At 42.2% G+C, this 17,500-nt stretch overlaps 1 protein-coding gene across 1 annotated transcript in view; it reads left to right on the forward strand.

The window, feature by feature from the left end:
* Window positions 1-17,054: 17,054 nt before the first annotated feature.
* The window catches only part of prr5b (proline rich 5b (renal)), a 15,453-nt gene continuing 15,007 nt past the window's right edge, over window positions 17,055-17,500 (forward strand). The window contains exon 1 of the mRNA XM_083527896.1: window positions 17,055-17,162. The gene's annotated coding sequence lies outside the window, so the exon portion shown is untranslated. The remainder of the gene's footprint in view (window positions 17,163-17,500) is intronic.

Raw genomic sequence — 17,500 nt, forward strand, 5'->3', positions numbered from 1 at the left:
TTTGTTCTTTTCGGGTCTTTTTGCGGTCTGGCTTGCTGTTCCTCCTTTCAATAGCCAGGAAGCCCTTACCCCAAAAAGTATCTGCAGAGGGCGATCACACGGACAGACCCACCTCGTCTCTACCCCGTCTCTACACCGTCTCTACCCCGTCTCTACCCCGTCTCTACACTACAGGTGAGTGTTTAATGTAATTCTGCAGTACAACCAAATTACTAAAAGATTTTATTTAATTCTGATGGAGAGCAGATGTTTCTACAGCTTTCTGCAGAATGGAGGTACAGAAACACAATATTCCCCAAACATGTTTTTAGGTGAAGTGCTGTTCAAGGTACAATGACAATTGGTTATAATTAATATTTGTTACTGATGTTTATTAGGTATAAATGTTCCACTGAATTGTAAAGGGAACTCGATCTATATTCTGATCACAGCCAATCTCTCTCTTCATTCATGAAACAAAAATATAAAGCTAGTTTTCTCAGACAGGTTTCAGCATATCTGTATCATATGTGATATATAATGTACAAATCTATATTTGAAATTGTTTTCTTCTGAGGATTTGGAGAACTTTGTGAACTAATATGTTCGTTGTTGGATCACCAGAAACACCAGAAACACACGAAATTGCTCACTTTTATCACCTGTTCATACAACTCTGGACTTTATAAATCAGTACATGATTCAAGATTCAAGAGGTTGTTGTCATATCAGTCTTGTCTTGCCTGTGTCAGTCAGTCAGGCTTTGTGTGTGTGTGTGTGTGTGTGTGTGTGTGTGTGTGTGTGTGTGTGTGTGTGTGTGTGTGTGTGTGTGTGTGTGTGTGTGTGTGTGTGGCTAGTCGGTAATATGTGCTTGCAGTAATGTTGTTGGATGCCGTAGACGTGAGGAAATAACACACTTTATTTATAATCAGTATAAATTTGTTATTATATCAAATCATTTGGATCTTTATAATAAACTTTGTATGTTTTACGTCTCTGTATTTCTTTCTCTGATTCTACCGAAAATTAACCGGATTCAATTTAATTCAATCGTTCTTTCATTCATTCATCCATTTTCTCCCGCTTATCCGTAATTCGGGTCGCGGGGGCAGCAGTCTAAACAGACCCCCGCCTTCGACTGCTGCCCAATCCTCACAGCACCGTCCCTTACGGTCCCTCCTGCAGGTGGTGAGCCCACGGGAAGGCGGCCCCACGTCACTCCGACGTGACGGACCTTGATATTTCCCTCATAAGGGACCCCCGGAGCACAGAGGGTTAAGGGCCTTGCTCAAGGGCCCAATAAAAAAAATAAAAACCTTCGCAAAGCTTCCTGGACTTCTGCAATCGATTCTGACAGCAGATTGTAAATAAAAACCATGTGGAGATTTCTAACCAACATGGCCACCACATGCTAATCAGTACCTGAAATATATAAAGATGAAGTGAATCTACAACACAAGACAATACAGATGGAATCCCATGAAACTCAAAGCCTAATTCAGGACTAAATTCTGTGTCAACCACAGGATCAGCATCATCTACAAGTTTATCTACAGATTCAACCATGAAAGTACTTTAGTTTCTGTAGCGTTCTGTGTAACTTGGTGAGCGTAAACCCGCACACATGATTGTGTGCAGTTGCTGATGTTCTACATGAAAGCTAACTGTAATCAGCTCAATGTTCCAGTGTTGCGGTTTTGAATGAACTAAAATAAAATATATCAGCAGATTTCGTGACTGCCATCTTGTGGTATAGTGTGATAATGCACAGTGTTTGGATTAGTTTTCCACAAGATACACACATTTCCACATTAACACTTAAAAATGGAGAGAAGGTGTTTAATTTCATGTGATAACTGCAGAATGGAAGTGGACTTTTAAACACATACTCCTCCAGTAAAAACCTACTTAGCCAGTTAAAGCCAGTCAGGTAAATCAGGTAAATGCTATTCATCACCTACTAGGGCTTGATGTCTACTGAACAGAAGTCCATCCACACTAAAACGTTTCAGACTGGATAAATCCATCAGCAGAATAAAGTCCATCAGCAGAACCTACCATAAAGAGGAGACAAACAGTCAAGATTCAGATGTCACTTGGCTCCTGTGCTTGTTTTGTGACACCACAGAAGCTCTGATCACAATCCTACCACTGTGAATAAATATGTACACTGTATAACCGTAAGCAAAACACTAGTGTATGATGGAAAACTCCTGCCTGTCTCTCGACCAAACTAATCATTGTTTCATATAGGTATTTTTATTTAAATCCATTATGCACATTAAAGGTTTATATTTGACAGAATATAAACTGATGAAGAGGTGAGGCTTCAGGTGAGTCTCATACAATAAAAGAGCTCTGCTCTCGCTGAGGGAAACATCAGGAGCTTCATCCTTCGGAGGTTTCTGAGTGATCTATCCACTGCAGCTCAGAGGGACTCGGATATGTTCCTCGGGACAGTAATCAATATTCGTTGAAAGATAGCTTCATTGCGTGCAGCTGAAGCGAAAAGCGCGCGCGCGCAAAAAAAATCTGGAGCCGAAAGCGCGCGCACAAAAACCATGTGTTAAAAATAAAGTTCTTCTGTCCCGTCACTTCATATGGTTCAGGGTTATTATTATTATTATTATTATTATTATTATTATTATTATTATTATTATTATTATTATTATTATTATTATCACGCGTGTGAAAAGTGCAGCACTTGTCTATGTGTTTATTTGGAGAAATAAATCCGCGACCTGAAGCTGAATTTAGTGGAGTGAAATATAATTTCTCACTTTTCCATGTTCTGAAATGTTCTAACACAGTGGTTTATAAACAGACAATGTTGGTCATTTACATAAAGAACTAATGTACATACACCACACCAGACTTTGCTTTCAGCATTCAGAGACGCATCAAACCCCATTTCCACGTGAGATCTGAAACAGTAATGGGTTTTGCACTGCTGAGCACGTGCGGTGTAAAATCATCCCAAGGTAAAGTCTCAGAGAATAAACTTTTCCTTCACATCTTCCATCTTTATTCCGTGTGTGTGCGTGGATAAAGTGCACCTGATATTCTGAAAGTTTTCTTTGCTTTCAGGAGCGTAGGATTCTCCAGAAAAACACCCGTGAACGCGGAGAGAGCTCGTGCGCATTTGGGTAGCTCTCTGTGCCTGTTTACGCGACAGAAACGCGGTGGTTTCGGGGCAGTTACTGAGCCTGTGGGGGTCAAATCAACTCCTTCAACATGATAGAACGTTTCTGATTTCAGAGCAAACAGAGATCTTAGTTTATACCGAGATTGCAGTGTTTTCAGTCCATACAGCACTGCGCGTTCACACACTCCAGTGTCTTTATTATAACCTGGAGGAAAAGCTCTGTAGAAACCCAGTGATGATCCTGTGTGTTTTCTTCTCGTCTCCAGTGACATTCAGAACACTTTTCCTCAGCCATGTAATCCACAGGGTTTAGATTTACACTAATATCCTGCTAAAGGTGGAGTTAATGTGTAATTTCAGCCAGATGGCATTTTAAATTCCGCTCTGTATTTCCGGCGTCGCGGCTCGGAGCAGTCTGACCCTAATGATGCCCAATTAGTCATTAAACTTGGCCAAATACGCGGTGCGCGTGGCGTCGAGCTCGCTAATATTTACTCTCTAAATATTTCCTCTGAAGCGCTTTACAGCGCGGTGTATCTGCAGCCTGGACCTCGGACATCTGGGAGCTTTTCTCCACCTCCGGCTTTTTATGAATAAAACCACAAGCGCTCCGTGTTCGCACCATCCGGCTCTATTTACTCATCCTTCAAAGAAAATGTAATAAAAGAGGTTGGAGATGGAGCTGTGATTTATCAGAAGCACTTAACCATATGGTCGCCATCGGAGCAGATCTTCGAATGTTTGTTTAAAATGAAACGTCGCTATAACCTTCAGGAGAATGCGCCATGCTCAAGAGCTCTCAGCTCCACGCTCACGTGCTCTGGTGTTCATCATGGTGTTAAAATAATCCTTTAAACACGTGTGAAGAATCTCAGAAATGTCTTAAATCTTAAATCTTGTTTAGCAGGAGCTCTGAAGAGTGCACCAGTGCAGAATCCAGCGCGTACTGGGAAGGAGAACATCTCCTGTCTGATTTATCATTCAGCATCACTGAACTCAAGAAGAACATGTTCTTCACACTATTCGGAGAGCACTGTTTGGGCCATTACATATAACTCTGATCCCATTGGATTATCCTGAATCCTAGAAGACACCACAATGCCCCATGTTCATGCTCCCATCGCACACTCTGGACACACACTCTGGACACACACTCTGGACACACACACACCAGCGGTAAAATCTTCAGCTCATGACCTGAAGTGAGATGTTGGTGAGAGCTCGTGCGTGCTGTTTGCGCGCGTGCGTGCGTGTGTGTGTGTTTTTGTGTGTGTGTGTGTGTGTGTGTGTGTGTGTGTGTGTGTGTGTGTGTGTGTGTGTGTGTGTGTGTGTGTGTGTGTGTGTGTGTGTGTGTGGGGAGTATATTAAAGGGGCGCTGCTGCAGCACTGCAATCAGAAGCGTTGAGGTGATGAAGGAGCGCGCGACACATGCAGGCTCACTGGGGAACCGTGCACATCCCTGCTCACCAGCGCGCAACGGGCACGCGCACAACACAACACACACCACTGTCTGTTCAGGGAACCAGGAATATCTGCAAGGTGAGGAGTTATTATACTGTTCATATTTACTATAAAAAGCGCAGAGAAATAAAAGGAACTTGTTGTGTATCAGCAGCTGGATCCGCGCGCGAGGCAGCTGCGATGTGCGGCATAGACTCGAGTCAGACACAAGAAGGTTAGTGATAATAAACCTCACGTACCATCTCAACATTCTGCAAGTGTAAAGTGTATTCTTCCTCTTCTTCTTCTTCTTCTTCTTCTTCTTCTAATAATAATAATAATAATAATAATAATAATAATAATAATAATAATAATAATAATCCTTCTTCTACTTCTTGTTGTGTGACAGAACGAAGTGAGGGAAATGAACCTATGATCTGTAATGAACACAGTGTTTACTGCATGGGAATGGATTTATATAAACACCACTGTGTGTGTGTGTGTGTGTGTGTGTGTGTGTGTGTGTGTGTGTGTGTGTGTGTGTGTGTGTGTGTGTGTGTGTGTGTGTGTGTGTTCTCAGAGGAAGGCAGCCTGAATCAGCTTGGAGGAAGGTTTGTGAATGGTCGTCCTCTGCCTGCATATAAAAGGAAGCTGATGATAGAGCTGGCATCAGAAGGTGTTCGTCCATGTGACATCTCCAGGATTCTCAAGGTACTAGGAGCACTTGCAGATTAAATGTGAAGGTTAAAATAAACTACTGCAGCTCATTAAATCCAGATGTGGACTTGTGGTCTAGTCAATGCTGAGAACATCTGCACATTTCAAATGTTTCCTCTTGCAAATTAAATCACTAAACATCAATCACTATACACAGTTCCTGGATGTGGTGAGTGTGTAAAGCAGGAAAAATGTGAAGCTGTGCAGTGCATGAAGCCTGTAGGTGTGTTGGAGTTGGAGCAAGGTGTTTCTTCAGTTTCAGTTCAGGAAATGCAGCTGAGGTGATAATGGAATGTTATACTGTAATGTTGCAGGTGTCTAGTGGATGCGTCAGTAAGATCTTACGCTGGTATCGCTGCACTGGACTCTGGGTCCCTAAAGCCAGTGGAGGCAGCAGACCACGGCTCCTCACTCCTCACGTGATCTCTACTATCGTGCAGTACAAACGCTCCGGTCCAACCCTTTGTGCATGGGAGATCCGCAACAAGCTCTCAGCTGAACATGTGTGCAGAGCTGACAAAGTTCCTAGTGTGAGCTCCAAGTTTTCTTCTATAAACTGAATGCAAAACAGTAGATTCACAAATGAGTTGAGTAAAAGGTTCAGGTCCTGCTGCTCTCAGCACTGGTGATCCTACCATCTGGTAAATAATGTCAGATTTACAATCAACAAAAATAGTGTTTTTGAAACCATATCTAGAATGTGTGTAGGAATTTAATGACCAAGAAGCCTTGCATTCTGTAGAGATGAAAACCAGGTTATTGCTGAACTCTCATCTAATGTGAACCATTTGTTTTGATAGACATTTAATCTCATGTAAACTTCTGAATTCCTTCCACACTCATGCAGGTGTCTTCTATTAACCGCATACTGAAGAAGATTCAGAGCACCTGGCACACGGATCAGCACACGCATGAAGGTACCAAACTGAACACAATCATTAGACAAGTCACATTTTTACTTCATTCCTTCTGCTATATGAACTGCCATTAACTGCTAATGCCATAGGCGTGGTTTAGCTTCTCAGCGGCAGGAATGAGGTGATGAAGTTGAAATATGACAGTTTATATAAACTACCCATTCACTCTGACTGAGTCTGAACGGATCTGCCAGGAGGAACTGCACAAATCTTGCTTTTATAAAAGAAGACTCAAAGATAAAGTCCTAAACTCAAATACTTATTTGTCTGAATACTTATAAAGTAAATACAATTTCAGCCCATATTTTCAGGGTGTTGTGTTTGTGACTTCAGATAGCAGCTATTCCAAGGCTCCAAACCAAAACACCGTCAGTGTTTCTCAGGCTACACTGTTAATAAGGAAAGTAAAAAAGTGTATCAGTACAGAATGAAAATAATAAATCCATCATTTTACCAACACCATGTTTGTGGACCAGTGGGTAGCGGATGCAGTTCATGCAGTGCAGCATTGATGTGAGAGATCAGCACTATTCATGTGTGTTTGCGTGTCCATGTTCTAAAGGTTCAGGATTGTGGAATTAGAACATGGACACGCAAACACACATGAATAGTGTTGATCTCTCACATCAATGCTGCACTGCATGAACTGCATCTGAATACTGGTTACTGGTTACAAGGGGTGAAATATAAACACTTTTTTAAGGTCAATTGTCAGCATCCTAACAGCAATGTTTTAGAAAGATCTAAGAACAAATATATCTGCATTCATCATCTTATCAAAATGTTTTAAAACACACAAATACAAATAAATGCATTATAGTGATTATTAGTGATTAGTGATTATGCATTATAAATGCATTCTACATCAGTTAACCACATGGACTGTCCCTCAGGTCTGGCAGAGCCATGTCGCCTGGAATCTCCACCAACAAACTGGCTTCCAGAGAGAAAGTCACTGCCATCAACCAGTTGTTCAGACAACAGAATCTCATTGGTTCATCAGACAAGACTTTCTTCTTCGCTTGTCCATAGCATTGGAAACCAGTCTCATTATTTTTCAGATGTGACCACAGGTTTGATATTGGCTCCTCACGGAACGGAGGAAACTTCAAACAGATCCACTTATCTTACAGAATGGGCTTCTCACCCTTCATTCACTGGACAGTATATTTGATTTTATTAGTAGAGTTATACAGATCAGTTTGAGATTATATTAGTTGAGCTGTACAGAAGAATTGGATGAGACTTTTCACAGGGGACGGTGGAAGTACTCCTCTGTAACAGCAGAGGGCAGCAGAATCAGCGTTATTGTCTAACACACACCGCTTACAAAAATAGAATAATACAGAAATACACAACTGTCCATCACGTGTAAACAGTATAATAGCGTGAAATAGCATTATGGCGAAAACAATCAATATTATTACCCGCCCCTTATCCACACAGAACCACTGGATGGAATATATTATGACTGTCAACAAATCCAACTGTGCAATTTACAATCACCATTAGCACCATAAGTAATTAAAATAAATGATTGAAAAAAAACACCAATGGAATTGTGGCCTTGTGTATCAACTAAATGAACTAAACTGACAAGAATTCTGAGAACCAGGAATAGTTCATTCTGAACACAGTATTATATATATATAAAAAAAAAAAAAAAATAATAATAATAATAATAATAATAATAATAATAATAATAATAATAATAATAATAATAATAAGGCATTAAATATGTAAGAGGAAATGTTCTTTTCCACTTATTTAATACATGTTTTACACTGAGTTCTTTAGTAAAGCAGGGTGATGCAGTGGACCAGGTGGAGCATTCTCACCTCACAGATACACCATCCTTGAGTGGCTGTAATAAAGTCTAAATAAATGCCAGTAACACACTAAAATGCCCTCAGGTCAGATTGTGTGTGCACAATGATCTGCTCATGTTCCTCTGTATTTCCACATTGTTCATTGCAGTCCCAGGATAGGTTCCAGATCAGCCCTGACCAGGACAAAGTAGCTACTAAAGATTAATAAATGGAGTAGAAGTGGAATTTCTTTGAATTGAATTTTTTTAGGGTGGTGACCAAACCATATTAATTGCAAACTGTGAAAAAAAAAGCTTAATGTGGATTTTCACCTTTTCTCCTTGAGTGTGTGGACCAATTTACATAACAGCATAGCCGAGTTAAATGTTATTAAACCTGCAGGCATCAGGGCGGCTGATACAAATCAGGAGTGGGACAATTTTCTACCAGAAGTTGTCTTTATGTAGTTCCAGCTTCGCTCCACACACAAAGTTTGTGGGTAAACAGTGCAATCAGATGGACATGTTTACCTCCAAACATGGTTGATTTTGTGTTTGTGTTGTGCTGCTCATTGATACAGAATGATGTTCAGAGTACTGTTTATAAAATACAAAGGAAATTAGGATTTAATTCCAATACATTAATAAGAGTGTGTGTTTACAGTTTGTGTTTACAGAGTGTGTTTATAATGTATGTTTACAAAGTGTTTTACAGTGTTCTTACAGTGTGTGTGTGTGTGTGTGTGTGTGTGTGTGTGTGTGTGTGTGTGTGTGTGTGTGTGTGTGTATATACAGTGTGTTTTTACAGTGTGTTTTTACAGTGTGTGTGTGTGTGTGTGTGTGTGTGTGTGTGTGTGTCTGTGTGTGTGTTTACAGTGTGTTTTACAGTATATTTTTACAGTGTGTTTGCAGTGTGTGTGTGTGTGTGTGTGTGTGTGTGTGTGTGTGTGTGTGTGTGTGTGTGTGTTTACAGTGTGTGTTTAAAGTGTGTGTTTAAAGTGTGTTGACAGTGTGTTGACAGTGTGTGTTTACAGTTTTACAATGTGTTTGAAGTGTATGTTTACAGTTTGTTTTACAGTATGTGTTTACAGTGTGTGTTTAAAGTATTTTTACAGTGTGTTTACAGTGTGTGTGTGTGTGTGTGTGTGTGTGTGTGTGTTTACAGTGTGTGTTTTTAAAGTGTGTTAACTGTGTGTGTGTGTGTGTGTGTGTGTGTGTGTGTGTGTGTGTGTGTGTGTGTGTGTGTGTGTGTGTGTGTGTGTGTGTTGTTTACAGTTTACAGTGTGTTTGAAGTGTATGTTAACAGTGTGTTTTAAAGTATATGTTTACAGTGTGTGTTTACAGTGCATGTTTACAGTGTGTTTTACAGTATGTGTTTACAGTATGTGTGTTTACAGTGCATGTTTACAGTGTGTTTTACAGTATGTGTTTACAGTATGTGTGTTTACAGTGCATGTTTACAGTGTGTTTTACAGTATGTGTTTACAGTATGTGTGTTTACAGTGCATGTTTACAGTGTGTTTTACAGTATGTGTTTACAGTGTGTGTGTTTACAGTGCGTGTTTAAAGTATTTTTACAGTGTGTGTGTGTGTGTGTGTGTGTGTGTGTGTGTGTGTGTGTGTGTGTGTGTGTGTGTGTGTTTACAGTGTCTGTTTAAAGTGTGGTTTACAGTGTGTGTGTGTGTGTGTGTGTGTGTGTGTGTGTGTGTGTGTGTGTGTGTGTGTGTGTTTACAGTTTACAATGTGTTTTACAGTATATTTTACAGTGTGTTTACAGTGTATTTTTACAGTGCATGTTTACAGTGTGTGTTTAAAGTATTTTTGCAGTGTGTATGTTAACAGTGTGTTTACAGTGTATGTTTACAGTGTGCTTTTACAGTGTATGTTTACAGTGTGTTTGCAGTGTGTGTTTACAGTGTGTGCTTGTGTGTATAAAGACACACTTTAATGTAAAAACACACTGTAAACACACTGCAAACACATACTGTAAACACACTGTAAAATACTGTGTGTTTGCAGTGTCTGTTTACAGAGTGTGTTTACAGTGTGTTTGCAATGTGTGTTTACAGTGTGTTTTTACAGTATATTTTACAGTGTGTTTACAGTGTATTTTTACAGTGCATGTTTACAGTGTGTGTTTAAAGTATTTTTGCAGTGTGTATGTTAACAGTGTGTTTACAGTGTATGTTTACAGTGTGCTTTTACAGTGTATGTTTACAGTGTGTTTGCAGTGTGTGTTTACAGTGTGTGCTTGTGTGTATAAAGACACACTTTAATGTAAAAACACACTGTAAACACACTGCAAACACATACTGTAAACACACTGTAAAATACTGTGTGTTTGCAGTGTCTGTTTACAGAGTGTGTTTACAGTGTGTTTGCAATGTGTGTTTACAGTGTGTTTTTACAGTGTGTGTTTACGGTGTCTGTTTACAGTGTGTTTGCAATGTGTGTTTACAGTGTCTGTTTACAGTGTGGTTTTGTGCATGGACAGATTAATTTAATAACATACAGTCTGAAATACTGGAACAGTGTGGAAAACTCTTTACTTCACTAATCACTGAATGATTTAAAAGCAAAACCTGAAAATTAAAACATTTAAATTTCAGTCTTTATTTTCTTATATGTGAGAAAAGAGAACACAGAAATCCACTGCCCTCTGCATTCAACTTCTTTATTCTTCTTCTGTGAGGTTTCTGCTGGTATCTAGCAGCTTGTTCCATCTGTGTTTCTCCCTTCACTCTCCTCTTCAGGAAGTGAAATACTGCTCAGTTGTGTGAAGGTCTACAATACAAGCCCATGCTGACACGACCACCACCGCGTTTCTGTTCTCCATGCCTGATATTATTCATTGTTGGAAATTATAATTAATGTAATTTTGCTGAAGTGATAGAAATATGTGTCAAAATCCTGCTGAATTAAGTGGTCAGGCCAAATGCACAATTAAGGAAAGCAAATTGTTATTAAAAAAATTTAAAAAGTAAAAACATTGTAAAATTATTGAATGTTTTCATGTAAAACAGTTAAACAAAATTAGTTTTGGCTGAAAGCATCACTTAGTTTGTTTGAGTAATGTACATGACTTAGTCAACATTGTTTATTAATAAATAAATTGGAAGTAAAATATCATTATGTTCATTAGTTAGAATTGGACTTCCAACCATTCAGTTGAATTGGCTCTTGGAACCAATGTGAGCGTAAGCTGGGATAAGCGAAGAAAAACCTGTTAGCAAAACTTACCTCAATATACCTTAAATTCCGACTTCAGTCCAAATAAATCCCAAAACAATGCTGTGTAAATCCACTGTGACCTGACCTGTAAAAACACCGCAAACACAAAATGTTTTTTCACTTCATGTTGCAAATGCGATTATTCTGAAGCAGTTTCAATTGAGTAAATTAAGCAGGAACCTGGGAAACGTACAAGAGAGGCTGGAAGGGGCCGGAGATGGGTCCAAAATAAATTAATGATCCAGCAGTTTCAGAACTTTACTCTTTCCTGAGAAAGGATCTTCTACAGTTTAAAATATAAAGAATAAGGACATGTGGAGACCTTCATCAGTAACCTGAATCAGTTGGCTGATTGCATTACAGCATAAATGTGCAGGTGTTCCTAATAAAATGTGATATTTCAATATTTTATTTGCAGAGAAAAAAATGACCTAAAAATACATGCAACCAATTTCCTGTTCTACAACCTGCTGTAGTTCAGTACACACTGTGTGTGTGTGTGTGTGTGTGTGTGTGTGTGTGTGTGTGTGTGTGTGTGTGTGTGTGTGTGTGTGTGTGAGCACTCTGCCTGCAGCGTTTATTGTTTCTTTGTGCTGTAAAGTGAGATAGGCCTTGAATAGACTTTTATTAAGAGCTAATTTTATTTAATAAAAATTTTTCACTAAATACATATTTTAATGTCAATATCACAGCGCTTTACACTCACGTGACTCTAACGTGTGCAAGTGTGTCAAAGTGTCATTCGCAATTATATATTTGAGAATCGTTGGGAAAATGCTCCATGTTCACACACGGTCATGTCGGTGTGAATGTTATCTTTGTAAACATTACACCTGGTGACCCGTAATAAAAGGGCAGGAATGACAAAGTGAAATGTTTTCACAACACTTACGTTTCTACACAAGATGCAGGGTGTGTGTGCTCATAGTGCTCATAACGAGATGTAAAAAAGAAAATTTTTAGCGGTTTGTTTCAGATTCAGCTGGTGTTAAAGATTAAATACAGAACAGCTCCAGTTTCCTGCCGCGCCTCATTAGAAACTCCTTCTGCATCACAGGACATTCCAAAAATTCCAGCCCAGTCTGATCTCCTCAGAGCGAAACACACACAGAGGGTCATAATCTAATATTCCTCAGAGAAATACAAATAACATACAGGAAGTGGATTTGTGTCAAATAAACATATATATATATATATAAAAACATATATACAGTGGTACCTCCACATACGAGTGCCCTAACGTACAAGTTTTCCGAGATACGAGCGGTCACTCGGTCGATTTTTTGCTTTGATACGCGAGCAAAAACTTGAGGTACGAGCTCGAGACGTTGCTGCTAGATGGCGAATCGAAGCCAGAAAGCGAAGATTGTGACAAAATTAAGATAAGCAAAGAAGAAAAAGTTAAAATTTTAAAGTATAGGGATACGTAGTGTGCAGGAGTGATAGTAAAAAACGAGTTTTCCCTACGCCTCCGTTTATCGCCTATACACCCCCTCCACACAAACAAACACACACACACACACACACACACACACACACACCCACCAGCGGTTTTGTTAGCTCAAGTCGTCTCATCTCCAAGGAAAATACACTGAATAAAACCTTATTATATCTTTACATTCTCTGTAACAATATTTGTCATTTATAAATACATTTTTCTTATTCAAAAACACGTAACAAAAACAACTGGGGGGCATTTTGGGGGCTGGAACGGATTAATGGCATTTCAATTAATTTCAATGGGGAAATTCGCTTTGAAATACGAGCAAATTGACATACGAGCAAGTTTACAGAACGAATTCAACTCGTATGTCGAGGTACCACTGTATATATATATATACTAATCTTTATTCAGTGAATAGAATTGTGATGTTTATTCAAATCTGATATTCCCTTGAAGTGAGAAACCTGATAATCCATTTAAAGCCACCGTGTGTGTGTGAGTGAGTGAGTAAGTGTGTGGTGAGGCATGTGGTGAGGTGTGTATTTAGGTGTGTAGTGAGGTGTGTAGTGAGGTGTGTATTGAGGTGTGTGGTGAGGTGTGTGGTGAGGTGTGTGGTGAGGTGTGTAGTGAGGTGTGTATTGAGGTGTGTAGTGAGGTGTGTATTGAGGTGTGTATTGAGGTGTGTGGTGAGGTGTGTAGTGAGGTGTGTATTGAGGTGTGTAGTGAGGTGTGTATTGAGGTGTGTATTGAGGTGTGTGGTGAGGTGTGTGTTGAGGTGTGTGGTGAGGTGTGTAATGAGGTGTGTGGTGAGGCGTGTGGTGAGGCGTGTGGTGGGGCATGTGGTGAGGCGTGTGGTGAGGCGTGTGGTGAGGCGTATGGAGGGGTGTGTGGTGAGGTGTGTGGTGAGGTGTGTGGTGGGGTGTGTATTGAGGTGTGTGGTGAGGCGTGTGGTGAGGTGTGTGTGTTGAGGTGTGTGTTGAGGTGTGTGTTGAGGTGTATGGTGGGGTGTGTGGTGGGGTGTGTGGTGAGGCGTGTAGTGAGGCGTGTATTGAGGCGTGTAGTGAGGCGTGTAGTGAGGCATGTATTGAGATGTGTGGTGGGGCGTGTGGCGGGGCGTGTGGCGAGGCGTGTGGCGAGGCGTGTGGTGGGCCGTGTGGTGAGGTGTGTGGTGGGGTGTGTGGTGGGGCGTGTGGTGAGGCGTGTGGTGGGGTGTGTGGTGAGGTGTGTGGTGGGGTGTGTGGTGAGGTGTGTGGCGGGGCGTGTGGTGGGGCGTGTGGTGAGGCGTGTGGTGGGGCGTGTGGTGGGGCGTGTGGTGGGGCGTGTGGTGAGGTGTGTGGTGGGGTGTGTGCTGGGGCGTGTGGTGAGGTGTGTGGTGAGGTGTGTGGTGGGGTGTGTGGTGAGGTGTGTGGTGGGGCGTGTGGTAAGGCGTGTGGCGGGGCGTGTGGCGGGGCGTGTGGCGAGGCGTGTGGTGGGGTGTGTGGTGAGGCGTGTGGTGGGGCGTGTGGTAAGGCGTGTGGCGGGGCGTGTGGCGGGGCGTGTGGCGAGGCGTGTGGCGGGGTGTGTGGTGAGGCGTGTGGTGGGGCGTGTGGTAAGGCGTGTGGCGGGGCGTGTGGCGGGGCGTGTGGCGAGGCGTGTGGTGGGGCGTGTGGTGAGGCGTGTGGTGGGGCGTGTGGTGAGGTGTGTGGTGGGGCGTGTGGTGAGGTGTGTGGTGGGGCGTGTGGTGAGGTGTGTGGTGGGGCGTGTGGTGGGGCGTGTGGTGAGGTGTGTGGTGGGGCGTGTGGCGGGGCGTGTGGCGGGGCGTGTGGTGAGGTGTGTGGTGGGGTGTGTGGTGGGGCGTGTGGTGAGGTGTGTGGTGAGGTGTGTGGTGGGGTGTGTGGTGGGGCGTGTGGTGAGGTGTGTGGTGGGGTGTGTGGTGAGGTGTGTGGTGAGGTGTGTGGTGGGGCGTGTGGTGGGGCGTGTGGTGAGGCGTGTGGTGGGGTGTGTGGTGGGGCGTGTGGTGAGGTGTGTGGTGAGGTGTGTGGTGGGGTGTGTGGTGGGGCGTGTGGTGAGGTGTGTGGTGGGGTGTGTGGTGAGGTGTGTGGTAAGCATTTGTAGGCTTCAGGGTCTCCTTTTGTGCAGTGTGGCCCTGATTAGAATTCCTCCCCTGTTCACTCCCATCTGTTTTCATCCACACTCATAATCTTGTAGATTTTAGGAAATACCGCTAGAAAAAAAGGTTATTGAGAGATCTTCTGATCCTCAGTACTATTACTTTCATATCTGAGAAGTCTCCTCAGCCCTGATGCAGATCAGGACACAGTGTGAGAGTTTCAGACGGCTGGAATAGTAATAAATGTCCGTGTAGGAGAACACATGCAGTTAGAGTTTGCTCTTGGTGAGACGGCTCCTGGTCTGAGCAGGTGAGTGAGTTCCTATCAGTGTTGATCTGAAGCTCCTCAAAGTCATCCAGTGAGTTTCCTGTGAAAGAGCTTAAAAGATGATGCAGGAATCACAGAGAGTCTGATTTACTGTACACACAAATGAGTTTAACTTTAACTGTGTACTGGAGCTCAGCCTCGACCTTCACCCTGCACCTTCATCACCACCCTCCCCCGCACACGCGCACGGACACGCGGACACAGGTACGCTCCGCCTGCACGGACACGCGCACGGAAACGCGCACACAGGTACGCTCCGCCTGCACGGACACGCGCACGGAAACGCGCACACAGGTACGCTCCGCCTGCACGGACACGCGCACGGACACGCGCACACAGGTACGCTCCGCCTGCACACGGACAGGCGCACGGACACGCGCACACAGGTACGCTCCGCCTGCACGGACACGCGCACGGAAACGCGCACACAGGTACGCTCCGCCTGCACGGACACGCGCACGCGCTTTAAGAGCAGGTAGCGATCGCGCGCGCTGGACTGAAGGTGAGACGAGACTACATCCGTATCTGTGGTGAGACTACAGCCACAGATACGCTGAACTGTGGAACATGTAGAGCTGCATGGGAAGAAGGAGAATAGATCTACTCCACTCGATCCATCTGAGAGCAGATGTACTGGTCTGATCTGCCATTCTGATCTGATGTGATCTCGGGATCTTGTGTAGAGTAAATCTGCACCTGTTTCCTGAAATCATCCCTTGTGGTCAGAACTTCACAGGTAATGAAGACAGACTGCAGTCAGGTTCAGGGTTAGGATCAGGACCAGGGTGCTTTCACACCTACTACAATCAATCACATTCTTGTAGATTGGATTCCCAACAGGGTTCCTGGAAAAGTCTCCAAATCACCTGAGGATGAAGGAGTGAGGAACACAGAGACTGGAGGCCATGATGGATTGCAAATGACTAGAGTACAGATATAATATACTTAGGGGACTTTTTTGGGAGCTGCAGTACTATAAACTGGATTGTGGTCGTTGTTCTCACCTGCCACTTTACTCATCACATAGTAACCTTTGGCAGAAGATGTATTTTCAGATGATGCTGTGGTGTTTTTCTCGTTTGCACCATCACGTCTGGTCACAAACTGCTGGAGGAAAAATGCTTTAGTTCAGAGTTTCCTGCTGTGTGTTTCACAGTTCAGCCATGTGAATTAAAGAAAAAGCAACACCAGGATGAGCAGCAGTTTGATGATGTGGTCGTCTTCATGTGTCTCAGAGGAAGTGTGTGGTGGCCTTCACTCTCTCCAGCTGGAAGTTTGTGAGCCCTGAATGCTGGGAGGGAACCAGGGGAGAGAAAATCAGAGGGGAAAATCCCACGATTTCTTCTACATGTAGAAATGGTGAACCTTCTGAATCGTGTGAAATACCCTGAATTAATGTTGTATGTTAGTGATTATAGTCGTGTTAAAGTCGTGATCTGATTCTAAAAATATTTAATTAAAATAAAATCATGAATGTAAGATGAAGATGTTACACAAGTCAGAAGAAGGTTGTGGTTTAAATGGTTGTCTTCTACTGAAGGGTTCTTTTCTGCACTCTGTGTGGTCGCTTTTCCACTCCATTTAGGTTTTTTTTTCATTACAGATATGTTGCTTAGGTTCAAGTCATTTCAATTAATGGTTTTAAAAATGTGTTTTAAAATCTTTCTTTCACATTACACTGGGAGGGTGGGGGGGGGGGGTGTGGGGGTAAAGATCGAAGAGCGTTTCCTGGTTTTTCTTTTCCTGCTAGGACTCATAGCGAGCATGAAGCCGTTCTCTGTTCATCCAAACTAATATTTCTGCTACTGAATTATTATGTACAGGTCGTTGATTTTAGGTCATAACAACATATTGATTATGTTCATGGTCACACTTGTTTACTTCACAGTTTAAACCAAGTATTCTAACATTATTCACAACCAAGAATTTCTTCTGATAATAAATATAATAAATATCTTCTGTACCTGTTGCTTCACTTTTTCATTTTATTTGTACTTTTGTTTATAAGCAGTGAACCAAGAAACTTCAAATCCGCCTGAAATCTTCACCAGGAAGAACAACAGACGTAAGTAACATGCAATATTTTCCACCAGACCAAAAAAAAAAACGTGTTCAGTGTGTTGAGTGCAATATTGTTAGTTGTTAACGATTCATTAAACATTAACAAACATTACATACATGTAAATGTACAACCTTCAAGTGATTTCTGCAAATTAAAAGATTGTAGAAATAAAACGTCTGCTCAGTCATTTCCACTCATTGAGAATAAAATCTTTAGAATCCAAAATTGTGGCTCAGTGGCGTGTTTCCTAATGAATAGAGATAAAAAGGCAGACTCGGTTGTACTCTGTCCACAGTTCATGGTTCATGGTTTCATGAGTTCCTGGTTTTTCTTCCTAGGGC

This window comes from Silurus aristotelis (assembly GCF_946808225.1).
Source record: "Silurus aristotelis genome assembly, chromosome: 24".
Taxonomy (NCBI): domain Eukaryota; kingdom Metazoa; phylum Chordata; class Actinopteri; order Siluriformes; family Siluridae; genus Silurus; species Silurus aristotelis.